At 38.1% G+C, this 13398-nt stretch overlaps 1 pseudogene; it reads left to right on the forward strand.

Annotated features, from left to right (window-relative positions):
• The first annotated feature begins 7522 nt into the window (after window positions 1-7522).
• LOC107524186 (succinate dehydrogenase [ubiquinone] iron-sulfur subunit, mitochondrial pseudogene) overlaps window positions 7523-13398 on the forward strand; it is a 31957-nt pseudogene continuing 26081 nt past the window's right edge.

The raw sequence follows: 13398 nt of genomic DNA on the forward strand, positions 1-13398 counted from the left end.
AGTAACAATCAAATTTTGCCTAAGTTTCTAGTGTATAGTACAAATATCAGAGAGAACTTAAGAGATAGGATAAAGATTAACTTAAGACTTTCAAAAGAAGCCCAGTACTATCATCATGGCATTCATTTTGGTATAAGACATAATGAGGCCAGAATACACTATTTTGCATTGAGCAGTGAAAACGGCACTCTGAATTCTTTCAAATGTGAATAAATATTATAATATATTCTAAAATTCCCACCAGCATAAAGTGACCTATAAATTGACATAAATTCTATAAAATTTTACAATCTTTTAGGTTTCTACGCCCTGCAGAGACCACGCTTTCTGGAAATGAGCTCGAGCTCCTAAGATTAGCAAATAGGTAGTAAAAGGCCGCGGGAGCACTCTGCTCAGACGTGCGTGCGCTCCTGACAGTGCCGAGGGAGCAGGAGCCAGGAGAGGCAGGGCGCCCTGCATCCCGCTGACAAGCACGCGGCTTCTCCACTGCTTTAGGAACACTGGATCAGTGTAGGCCTACTGAACACAATTTAAATCTATGTTTAAACTCATTAATATATAACACAAGGCCTCAATATTTCAACAAACTATCCATTAAGATCTTTAGTTCATTGTAAAGAATGACCAACATTAATCTAATATTATTTGTGGAATATGTCTGAGTTCTCCACCTCATGACTCTTTAATATTAGCTTAAAATGGGCCAAAATAACATTGATTTCTTAATATTAAAAGTGGAATTCTTGCCCTAACCGGTTTGGTTCAGTGGTTGCAGGCTTGATCCCTAATAGGGGGCAAGCAGGAGGCAACCAATCAGTGCTTCTCTCTCTCCCTCTCTCTCTAAAAATCAATTTAAAAAGACATATTAAAAAAGGGGTTCAATTATTATTCCAATTTGAAAAGATGGTTCATTAAATATGCTTTCCAGTTGAATAGATTGTTTTATTTATCTTTGCACATATCATTGCACCTAACCTTACAATATGCACATAGTTAAAAGAATGCCTTTAATTACATACTGCATTAAATACATCACCTTTAGAAACTCTGACAATTAGCTGGTACACTGAATTATTTTACTCTGTGGACATTTTCTATTGTCTTTGAAGAGGTATTCAATTGTTACTTAATGATATAATTTTAGTGTTATTGTCTCACGTGCAACTAAGTGAGGCAAATACATAACCTGGATGAATTAGATAAACTGGCTTCACCTTTAATAGATTTTGTTTTAGTTTTGGTTTTGTTGTTCTTTCCTACATGTGGATAAGTTGCTCAGAGAGTTACTCAAAGACTCTTCAAGTACATGCTCTGTCTGAAGCATACAGATTCAGTTTTAAGCTATAGGACAGGGGATCAAAAAGGAAAACAAAAAAACATTGTTTTAAAATTTGTTGTGATTATATTAAATTTTAATAGTTAATCTAACTCAGGATAATTTGTTTCTTAGATTACTAGATAATTATCTTGGTAAATAAAAGATTGAGTCAATGAATGAATGGAATTAGAAGAGAGAGGGTGAATGCCATTAAAATACTCCCACCTTGGATTATATAGGTGTTTCTTCAAAAACTGGATGTGCAATAAGAGCACACTCCCCTCTTTTCCTCCCCCCACAATTTTCTAAGAATTATTGAGATGTAGATCCTGCTGTAATTCTTAAAATGACATCCTTATGTCTATCATGGCTATGCCGTTCCAGAGTAAGGGACTGCTACAGGATGAAGGTCTGTGTTGCCCCAAAATTCATATGTTGAGACCTAATGCCCAATATGGTATTTGCAGGTGAGGCCATAGGGAGGGGGTTGGGTCATGAGAGTAGAGCTCTCACAGAGGGAATTAGTGCCCTTATGAAAGGGACTCTAGAAAACTCCTTCATCTCTTCTGCCATGTGATGCTGCAGTGAGAAGTTGGCCACCTATGAACCAGAAAGGAGACCCTCCCCTAACATTAAATCTGCTGGTGACTTGATCTTCGACTTGCCAGTCTCCAGAATTGTAAGAAATAAATTCCTGTTGTATAAGCCACCGAGTCTATGGTAATCTGTTATAGCAGCCTGAACTAAGACAGAGGCCTACCTTTTTTCACAGCTGAAGGGAATATATTCGTTTCTTTCATGTACTTAGATGTACACTGGGGAAACTTCAGTTACTGTAATAACTGGGTATTAATTTGGACTTTGTGTGCCAAAAAATGCTTGGTTATGGATCTTAATTGTCTGCACTGGGAGGAAAAATTCTAACATTCTTGCTTTATTTTCTTCATTCACAAAGAAAGTTCAAAGAAAAACTTAACACAATAGAACTGTTCCTTAAATAAAATATCTAAATTGATTTAAAATAATTTAAAGAATAGAATACAAATGTTTTTATATATCAGTCTACTCTTTTTTGTGATATTATGCTCTTTTAACTTCAGTTGGCAACCTATCAAAGATGTGAAGGAATTCCTGGTTTTTCCCAAATTTTTCTAAAATTTGCTCTGTTTAGATGCATTTTAATTAAAGGTTAAGGAATAGAAGACTATTTTAAAGTCTGGAACCTGAATAAAAGTTATTTCAAGGTTATTTGAGAGAATTTATTAGAATATACATTTTTACAAACTGATAGGAAACAAAGGACAATCACGAGCTCTGCCTGGGTTCTCTGACCAGGCTTCCTGGTCAGACAGGACTGGAGGCTATGCTCAGTAATTAGACAGAGCTGCCAATATGGCTTCACTGACTAGCTATGCCCATAGAACCGGCTCCACAGCCAGTATGGCCTATTGGCTGGGAGTCCAAATCAGGCAGTACTGCCATCCAAGCTCCTTGGCAAGACAGGGCCACTTGCTAGGTTCTGCAGATGGGCAGGGTCACTGGTTAGTATCTCTGCTCAGGTACTACTCCTAGCAAGAATGTGAACCATCGAGATCAGATCCCTGGTTACTGTAAGCCCTGCTCCCATCTCTGTTTCTATCTGGTTCCCATTTGTCAAGCCCCACAAGATTCCCCCATTAATCCCCAAGAGGAGACCCATGTGGACCTCCTGGAAAACATTTGATGTTGCTGGGGAAACTGGATGCTCACCGAGAGCTCCCTTTTCCCACTGGAGAAACCATAGGCTCAGGAGACTCCTCTCAGTGTCCGTTCTGTGCTGGCCTAGGGGAGGGGCAAATCAATCAGAGTGAAATGGTACATCTTATCCTTCTAATGAGCCCCTTCTTGGACTTTGATTTGAAGGGGGTGTTTCAGCCTTCTCCAGGGGGTTGTGGGATTTTCATAATTGTATCTTATCTATGGAGAGTTGCTAGTTGGTCTTCTTATAAGGGGAACTAAAGTTGAGGATGACCCATGTTTCCATCTTTTTTTAAATTTTTTTTAATTTTAAATATATCTTTATTGATTTCAGAGAGAGGAAGGGAGAGGGAGAGAGAGAGATAAAATCATCAATGATGAGAGAGTCATTGATCGAGCCCACAAACCTGGGCATGTGCCCTCACCATGAATCGAACCACTATCTCCTGGATCCTAGGTCAATGCTCAAATGCTGAGCTTTGCCCGGCCGGGCCATGTTGTCATCTTGATCATATCAGTTCAAGAATTGGAATTTGAATGATCCATATCTGAACTTGTAGTTCTGGAGGCTGGGAAGTCCAAGATCAAGCTGTTGCCTCCTGGTGAAGACCCTCCTGATGGTTCATAGTTAGGGACTTTTCACTGTGTCCTTACATGGCAAAAGGATTAGAATCTTGGTCTTAATTATAAAGGTTTTTAATAACCTTAATCTATGTTTTTGTTTTTTTAAAACTTTTTTTTAATATATCTTTATTGATTTCAGAGAGAGGAAAGGAGAGGGAGAGAGATAGAAACATCAATGATGAGAGAGTCATTGATCGAGCCCGCAACCCGGGCATGTGCTCTGACTGGGAATCGAACCCCAATCACCTGGATCCTAGGTGGACGCTCAACAGCTGAGCCACGCCCAGCTGGGCCTTTGTTTTTTGACAGTAAAACTATTTTCATAAAAAATATCACATTGTTTAGATTGGGTAGTATATATATAATGACCACATTTAGAGTATTTGTTAACAGGACATATTTTTAAAAATATGTTCTGACTTAAGATTCAAAAGTATTGTTAGCACAAATGTTACATTTCTCTTTTAATTACCTCATTGGAAGGAAACCTAGTCTGGCGATCTGGGCTGACAACATCAGGCCTCATTCTTACCTTCTAGTGACAGATGTATGAATTATAAGCATTCTTCACAGAAGGAATTAAGAAGTTTCCCATGGAGAACTGGCATTGTAATTTGAGAGCCACAATAACAAACACATGCCACAAGTATTAAACAAACAAAAATCCCCTGAATATTTGATTTCCCCCACTTATAATTGAACTTGTCATTGAAAATATGACAATTATTGTATTTTTTTACAACATGGGATAATGAATGCTTAATAGCAGAACAAATAATTATCAGTAGTAGATAAGAGTACTATCAGCATGGCTTTTAATCACATTGATAAATGATCCAATGTAATTGGGTCCCAGGACATGGCTACAAAGCCAAACCACTCAGGAGTTATAAAAAGATTAGATCTCTTTCCTTTGTCATTTTAATTCTGTGTTTGTATTCTATGCCTCTTGGTATACATAGGAGAGTATGAATCCCAGATACAGTTTTTGTGTTTTCCCAGACAAATTGTCTTAATGAACTCCACATTACTAGGTTGCCATAGTCTTGCTTACTGCATAAGTTTTACAGATTGCCTCATCAATAGCTAGCCTAAAATATGACTTGGTCAGTTGACTTCGCTGCTACACAAAGTTTTACTATAGGAAGGCAGGTACTTTAATAACAGTTTAAAAAAAGCTTGCAACCTAAGGAGAAAATATTTTGTTTAGAAAAAAAGAGACAACACTTTCTCCTATCAACCACCAACCATGCACTATAATTTTAAACAGCTTTTCAGCAGAGTATTTTTTCTACCCAATAACTGGTTTAAAATGTTGCTCAGCTTGTGGGCCAAAGACTCTTGATTAGCTGTGTCAGATGAGTCCTGTTAGAAACACTGCACAGTTGCACATCAGTGTTCCCAGTTTGACATATCCTGTTAAGAGTTACACAAAATCATCTAGAGAGGTTATTAATGAAGGAGGGTAAGGAGGAACAAAAGAAAAAACTTTGCAAGAAGTCAGAGAATTTAGCCAAGAAATGGTAGAAATGTGGTGGGTTTGATCTCTTGAATGGGTGCAATGGTGACAGAATTGGAAGCACTCTCATCAGTTTGGTTTATTTTTAATGCACTAAAATGTCAATTTTAGCTGTTTTAGAGGCTGAGCAGTAGATTCTGCATATGGATTCCCGAATGAGAGTTACAGGTAAAAATGTATTATTCTTATATTACGTGTTTCCACCAAGGGTTTTTCTTATATAAAGAGAAATTAAATCAGAGGATTAATTGTACTAAGGAACTACTGTTTGGAGGACACCTTTTGGTATCCTGCTCATTACACTAAAAGATTGCACTGTCACAATATTGGAAGTGAATATTCTTTTTTTTTAACTTCAGCTATGCCCAAGAAGTTTTTATTCTACAATTTCTAATTTTCTTCATCTTTAATTGTAAAACTTATTCTGATTTTCTTCCTTTCACTGTTCTTTCCTTGCTTATTACCTCACTCCCTATATCCCTTTTGGCGTCCTTTCTTTCTCTTCTCCCTCTCTTTCTTATTCTTTTTTTTTCTTTTCTTTCTTCCTTTGTATAAAATTAAATTGAATAAAGAAAGTGATTCTTTTAAAGAACTAAAAAAGATAGTTTTGTCGTTTGAGTAATTCTTAGATATTTCTAACTAAATACACACAAACAAGATCATATACTGCAGTTTCGTTTGAATTATAGCTATATTCCTCAGTTATTAAAAAGTAATAATAATGCCTACAGTGGTCTGTGACTTATCCTGGCCTTACGATGTCCTTAGTAAAAGCCTTGAAAGATATATAAAAGCCTAAAAATAAGTACTACTTTCTTGTTGGGCATTAAAGGCCCTTAATGATTTGGCATCTGCCTACCTATTTATAATATTTGCAATGGCTTCTCCATACACTCTGAACTAGAACCACATGACTCAGTTTGCAGAACATCCAAGATAAGCTCTTCTAGGATACCATGCCACTTTTAACATTGACAATCTTTCCTACCCATTTTTCTGCCTGGGAAAATTTAGTCATTTATGAAGTCTAGATAAGGGGAAGCCTTACTTCTCCACTCAGGAAGACTTGAGTTCCATCTCAGCCCTGGCAGCCTCTGGGATCTGCCTGTATTCTGGCAGTCAATCACTGCACAGCTTTATATCTGAAAGTTAAGTATGTGAAGGGCACATATTTACTTTGCTCATCTTTTTATTGTTAAGGTTTGAGTATTACGGTGCCTTGCATGTGGAAAGAGTTAATAAAGTGAATGTTGAGTAACTCAAGTGAAAAAGAATAACAATTATTGTAGGAACAAAAATTTATATGGCACTTACTGCAGGCCCGGAACTGCTCAGAGCACTTTAAAAGTTTTAGTTCAATAAATTTCATTCTTACAACCAGCATATGTGGTATTTTTGTTGTTTTACAGATGAGAAAACTCATCAGCTTAACAGGGATATTAAATAATTTCCCCAGGGTCACACTGCTAGTGGGGGGAAAAAAAACAACATTTCAACATTTGTGTTCTTTTAATTTTTTTTAAATTAAATTTATTGGGGTGACACTGGTTAAAAACTATATGTGCTTCAGGTGCACAATGCTACAACAAATCATCTGTATACTCTGTGTTGTGTGTTCAGCACCCCAGCTCAAATCTTCCATCACCATTTATCCCCCCATACCCCCCTCCACCTCCCTCCCCCCTCTGCAGTCACCACACTGTTGTCCACGTCCAGGAGTTCTTTCTCTCTTTTTGGGTTTTTTTGTTGTTCAGTCAGACCCAGTGTTTGAATCCAGACATACTACTTCCAGAATCCAGATTTGCAACCCTTGCCAATTCAATACCTGGCTTAAGATCATTCAGTATCTCCTCATCTTAAACAAAATAAAGTTCACTGCTATTAGCAGAGCAACAGAGTCCCCTTCATTTTATGGCCCCTGCATAGATTTTCAGATGTTTCTCTTTCAGTTACCCAAAGCTGCTTACATGTTAAAATATTTGTCATTCTGCTTAGGCACACTGTTTTATGAAGCCACTATGTGTATACTTTTTCTCCTCTTTGAAGGTCATCTACTCCCATCTCTGCATTCATCTGACTGGGAAAAGCATTGCCACCCTGTGAGAATGTTCAGCCATCACTGTACCTTCGAATACCTCCTAGAGAGTTCCTCCTTGAGATTTACATTCCTTGTAAAGATGGTGTGGAAAATATGCAAGAGATTTCAAGTCCTTTAGGATGATGAGTAGCCTTGGAAAGGAGGAAAGAAAATGAGTTGAGTGAGGGTGTATAACAACACTTCAACATTATATTTGCTAAAGTTTATAAGGTAAATATGGCAAAATATGACCTGTTTAACCTTGCCTGAGAATGGTTCAGATAACACAGGGATGAAGGTCGTGGTGGTTCACCAGGTAAGTTCAGATTGTCATAGTTTCTAGCCAAGGGGCACAGGTTCTTGAATGGGATGTAGAAGAGGGAGAAAATGAAAATCTGTATATAACTTGAGATTGGCTGCAGCAGCACAAGCTGTATTTCAGCCTACTGACTTTCCTCTTTTTAGTTTTTCTAGGTCAAGAAACCAAAGTCCTGGAGGAGCTGCTCCCAAATGGGTTAAACTTATTATGCAGCAGGTGGATTCAAGCATCATAAGAAATAGATTGTAGTTGATGTTCTGTTTCATCATGCAAGTCTTTCACAATTCAGGTACTCTTTGACCTGGAGCTTGACCTCTGTGGAGGCCATCAGCTGAGCTCTGTTGAACTCAGGGCTGACTTCTATGGTTGGCCTCATCTAGACTTCATGGCTTCCTCTTAGGTTTGACCATTAGGAGGTTCTGGGAAAGCCATGGAATCTAGGTGAGGCCTACCATAGAAGTCAGCCAAAAAGTTCAACAGAGCTCAGCTGATGGCTTCCACAGAGGTCAAGTTATAGGTCAAAAAGCCAGATGGAGAAGGTTGGAGAGTACACAGGGGCAGAAATGGAGGTTGCTCAGTATAAATTCCAAACTGTAAGAGAGGAAAGTTATTTTCCCTCTATAATTCTGAGTTCTTAGCTGAGACCCCTGTAATAAAAGATAAACAACAGAAAAACAAACTGAAGTTTATTCATATGTATCTCATATATACTTGGGAGATGCTCAGGGAAAAATGAGTAACTCCCCAAGTTGTCTTAAAGCTCAGGATTAAATGACATCTTAATAGGGAAAGGGAAGAGGGAATGTAAGTAGGCCTCTCAGGGGAGAGCAAATGATTTTCAGGAAGATGAGTGGACCCTTAGAAGAGCAGGCAGGAGGTACCACTGTTTGGGGCAAAGTGTATATGAAGGTGGTGCCAGCTTCTAGTTCCTTCTCCTGTGATAAGAGTCAATCTTCCCTGGTTGATGAAACTTCAGGGGAGGGGATTCCTGACAACTGAGCTCCTTTTGGAGAGTTTGTCTTTAGGCAGGTAAGGGAAGTTCAGAGAAAGACCTTCCCTGCATTTGCTGTTTTTCAAGTGCCTACAGCTCAAAATAATCAATATACCAATGCAGTACATTTTGGGGGGTGTCATAGTCTGCTAACCTTTAAAACATCCCCACAAGACAAAGCACACAGTCCCCCCTTCTTCCCTCCTCCTCAATTTTCTTCTCCTTCTTCCCTCTCTTCTCCATCTTCATCCCCCCTTCTCTCCTTCACCAGGAAAGCTGAGGCAACTGATTTAAGAGATAAATTATCCATCCCTCCTCCTATATTACTCATATTTTCCTCTTTTTTTGGGAATGCATTAATTATAGTTATTTGAAAGCCCCTGTCCACTAACTCTTTTATTTACTGGGTCACCTGTGATCTATTTCTATTGTCTTTTATTTTATAACAATTGTTATTTCCTTTTTATATTATGTGAGACTTTATGCATGTACAAATCTTAGAGGGTTCAGATGATGTGACCCTCCACAGAGTATATCTTCTCTCTGTTGTCAGGCAGACAGACTATGTGGGGGTTGATCCATCAAGAATTGCTCTGGGTTGGGGTTAGGTTATGGTTTTGGTAAAACTCTGTCTACCTCTGTTTACTCTGTTTGTAAGGCATGGCCCTTCCCCAGTATTTGTCTCCTGAAACTTAAAATTATACTGGAAGCCAGGTTGGCATGGCTCAGCAGTTAAGCAATGACCTATGACAAGGTTGGATTCCCCGTCAGAGCACATGCCCCGGTTGCAGGCTTGATCCCCAGTAGGGGGCGTGTAAGAAGCAGCTGATCACTGACTCTCATCATTGGTGTTTCTCTCTCTTTTTCCCTCTCTCTCCCTCTCTCTGAAATCAATAAAGACATATTTAAAAATAAAATAAATTATATCCGAACACTTAATTTACTCCTTCAGAGATTTTCAGCTTACCTCGCCAGCCTCTTCACCTAAGCAGCTTGAGAACTTGTGCCATATCTTGTAAGGGTGGACAATCACATACTGAACTACGCTAGTCCTTCTATTTAGTGTGTTTTTGTTTTCTGATCATTGAAAGATTGAAGGAAATTTCCTCTGTCTTTAAGGAGAGTTCAGCTGAGCTCTCTCTGTACCACCACAGTGCCCTAAAACTCAGCAAGTATCTGTGTATTTGATTTTGTTCAACTGTCATATTTGCCGCTCAAGTCATAAGCGAGAACAAAAAGCTTCTCCAGTTTCTCCTTTCCCCACAGCAGCAGAGTCCTCCTGCCTAGGCTAACACTGATCTTCAGTCAACATCCAGAATTGACAAATGTCCCCACTTTGAGTGACTCTCTTTTCTCTATAATTGTGGTTTACCTGGTCTTCATTGTTTTCACACTTCTTTGATGCCTTTAAAAATTGAATTTCATTTTGTAATTCTCTGGCTTTTTTTTCCAGTTGATGCAGCAGAAGCACTGGCCTTTCTGATTTACTTTACCACCAATTTTTAATGTAAAAAAATTGTAGACCATGGTCCCTCTCAGCATGATAATAATTTTACTTTCATCATTCATTGATTTTTAAAATACATAATGTAGAAAGATATTATTCATGTATTAATATTTTTAAATAAGTTTAAATTTTACTAATCACAACAAAATTCATAAACATTTGAAAGTAATACTACACACAAGTTATATTTTCAGACTGTGGCCAAAATATTGTGGCACATAGATTTATAAGCCACTTGGCAATCATGGGATTAGATGTTTTGTTAAAACATACTCAAACCCAGCCCGGCCGGGCGTGGCTCAGCGGTTGAGCATCGACCTAGGATCCAGGCGATTGGGGTTCGATTCCCAGTCAGGGCACATGCCCAGGTTGCAGGCTCGATCAATGACTCTCTCACCATTGATGTTTCTATCTCTCTCTCTCCCTCTCCTCTCCTCTCTCTGAAATCAAAAAGATATATTTAAAAAATAAAAATAAAAAATAAATATTCAAACCCAATAGCCTGGGCAGTGTTAAAAGAGAAATTGAGACATATTTAGATTTTTAAGAGTTTATTTGAGCAAAAATTAATTTGAATGAGGCGATGTCAAAGTGGAAGTGTCAAGAAGGCAGGGGAAAAGCTTCTATAGAGAAAAGGTGGAAACAAAGCAAGAAACTTATTTGACTCACTACAGGTTAAATGTTTGCCTTATTTGGGAAAGCCTTGTGGTCTGCTTGTGAGAGGTTGTCCTTAGGTTTTGGATTGCTTCCACAGGTTGTTAAGGCACTGGAACCACCTGAGTCTAATGACCTCTCTGTTTAATTAATTTGAATTAATCAATTTCCCCAATTCTCTCAAAATCCCCAACCCCCTCATATAAAAGTGAACTTTTCAGCCAACTAACTATTAGTATGGATTTTATATGAAGAAGTTTCAGGTTTGAAAAATTTTGGTTTAGTAACTGAACCATGTGATACGAACTATGACATAGCATCATCATTGCTATTAAGAAATGCACTTTTTTTTTAACTGAATAATGTTATGGGATGATTCTGGAGATGGTAACCTCTGGTTGTTGCACTTGCTTCCAGTAAGGAATCCAGGTTTTGGGGCATTGCTGGCTGAAAGGATGCTTGTTGTTAAGCTAAAACACAAGTTGCCTCCAAACAATCTGTTTCCTAGGCTTTGTTTTCTGGATACGAGATTCCTGAGTGGGATAATGCTAAGTGGAACTGATGTAGGGCATGGTATATGGAAGAAGGAGACAGGGTCTGGTGGGTCCTGTTCCTGAGTGAACCCCAGGGAAATGGCTAGGACTGTGAAAAGATTGGCCTCTAGAATCAAGGCAAAGTGGGGGGTCTTTTTGTTTGTGTGTTTTGTTTTTTTTTGAATATATCTTTATTGATTACAGAGAGAAGAAGGGAGAGGGAGAGAGAGACAGAAACATCAATGATGAGAGAGTCATTGATTTGCTGCCTCCTGCATGGCTCCCACTGGGGATCGAGCCCACAACCCAACATGTGCCCTGACCAGGAATCAAACCTCGATCGCCTTGATTATAGGCCAATGCTCAACCTCTGAGCCATGCCAGCCAGGCAAGACAGGTTTTTTGTTTGTTTTTTCCTAGGAAGGAGACCCCTATCATCCATGATGGTATGCCTTTAAATGGCCCATATATAAGAGACTTTGTAGACTTAAAAAAGAGAATATTATTGAAGGCTCAATGATTAGAGGCTTTTCTCTAGTTCTCCCCTATCCAGACAAGTTTTCTCAAATTTTTTATGACCCTATGGAAAATAAGAGTGACCATAACAAAGAAGACTAAATTTCTCAGCAAGTCAGTCCAGTAGGATCTCGTAATCATGTTTAAATAAAAATTTTAAGTTTTTCATTTTTGCTTCCCCAATTTTATAGTTTCAAAATGGGTAGACTATGAAATGCCAAAATGAATATTCACTAAATGAAATTATTTGTTAGTGACAACATGGATGTAAAAGCATCAGCTTTGGTCAGATACTTGGACTTGAAATCAAGCCCTCTTCCCAAGTAAATTGCAAAAAGAAAAACCTGAGTCCTGAACTACACATTAATCTTCCTGAATTTAAACATTTCGAATATTTTATGTGCTCACACATGGCTAATGAAGCCTCAGTGAATTCTTGAAGCATTTTGTAGTGATAACTGTAGGAATGATTTGAGAGAGTTTCAGAACTGGCCCAGCAAGGAGCTGAGCAAAAAAAAAAAAGTTGTTTCATGGTCTGTTATAGAATGGAAAGGCAATACATGATATGAACGCCTTACTGAAGTATCACTCACATAGGTCCTTTAAGCAAGGAAAAGACCCTGTGCCTCTCCCCACACCAGCATTCCTCCAAGAGGATGCCACACCCTGGATTGAAACTTGTATATTACTCATTAAAATGACAGTTCCTATAGAGTTAATATTTTGAAAGAAAGAAAAAAAATAAAAGCATGGGAGGTTTCTTATAGAAATAATTTGCAAAAATAAAGCCCATTGTAAAATGTAAGGATTAATGTATTAATCGAGCTTTGTGAACTCTCACATTAAGCAGCTTTGTTATGCTAATTTACTTGAACATGAAGAATGAAATAATTTTCCCATTTATTGAATATCATTCTCAAAGGCTTGATTTAGAAAAATAAAGATGTCCTTTATGCTCGCAAATGATGCTAAGTTTTAGAGCAGGGGTCTATTTTAGCTAAAAAGTCACCTTATTTTTCCTAGTTGCTACATTTCCCTTAAGCTTTGTATTTAGTTTTATTCAGTACATTAAATTTATAAAAGAAATATCTGCTTAGGAAGGAAAGAACACAAGGCAACCTTGGAATTTCTTTCCTTGCACTCTCTCATTAAAAGGCCAATATATCATGAACTGAGGCTAATCTCAATGCATGGACACCAGAGGTTGTCAACATGAAATTTTAAAAATGTGAAATAAGAAGCAGTAAGCATTTATTTGGGATCAAAGAAGTGCATATCTGGGGTCACAGATTCAGGCAACAGCCCAAATAGTGTCTCGATTACAGAAAAAGGCCAGGGGGAAAAGAAAAAAAAAAAGGCCAGGGGATTTTATGAGAAAATGAAAGGAGTAATGACATGAAAGGAAGAGTTCTATAGGTGCTGATAAACTCAGCTACTCTGGGCTATACACGATTGGTTACTGATTCTGTCTTCAGACAGAGAGTTTGTTGTCTTCAGTCGTAAGACAATGTTAGTTTGGCCCAGTCCAAACAATCCAAAAGTTCAAGGAAAAGACATGTATGGCAGTTTTTCTAGAATGGCTTTTCTGGCCCTATTTTAAAAT

This window comes from Miniopterus natalensis, chromosome 7 (genome assembly GCF_054644295.1).
Source record: "Miniopterus natalensis isolate mMinNat1 chromosome 7, mMinNat1.hap1, whole genome shotgun sequence".
NCBI lineage: Eukaryota > Metazoa > Chordata > Mammalia > Chiroptera > Miniopteridae > Miniopterus > Miniopterus natalensis.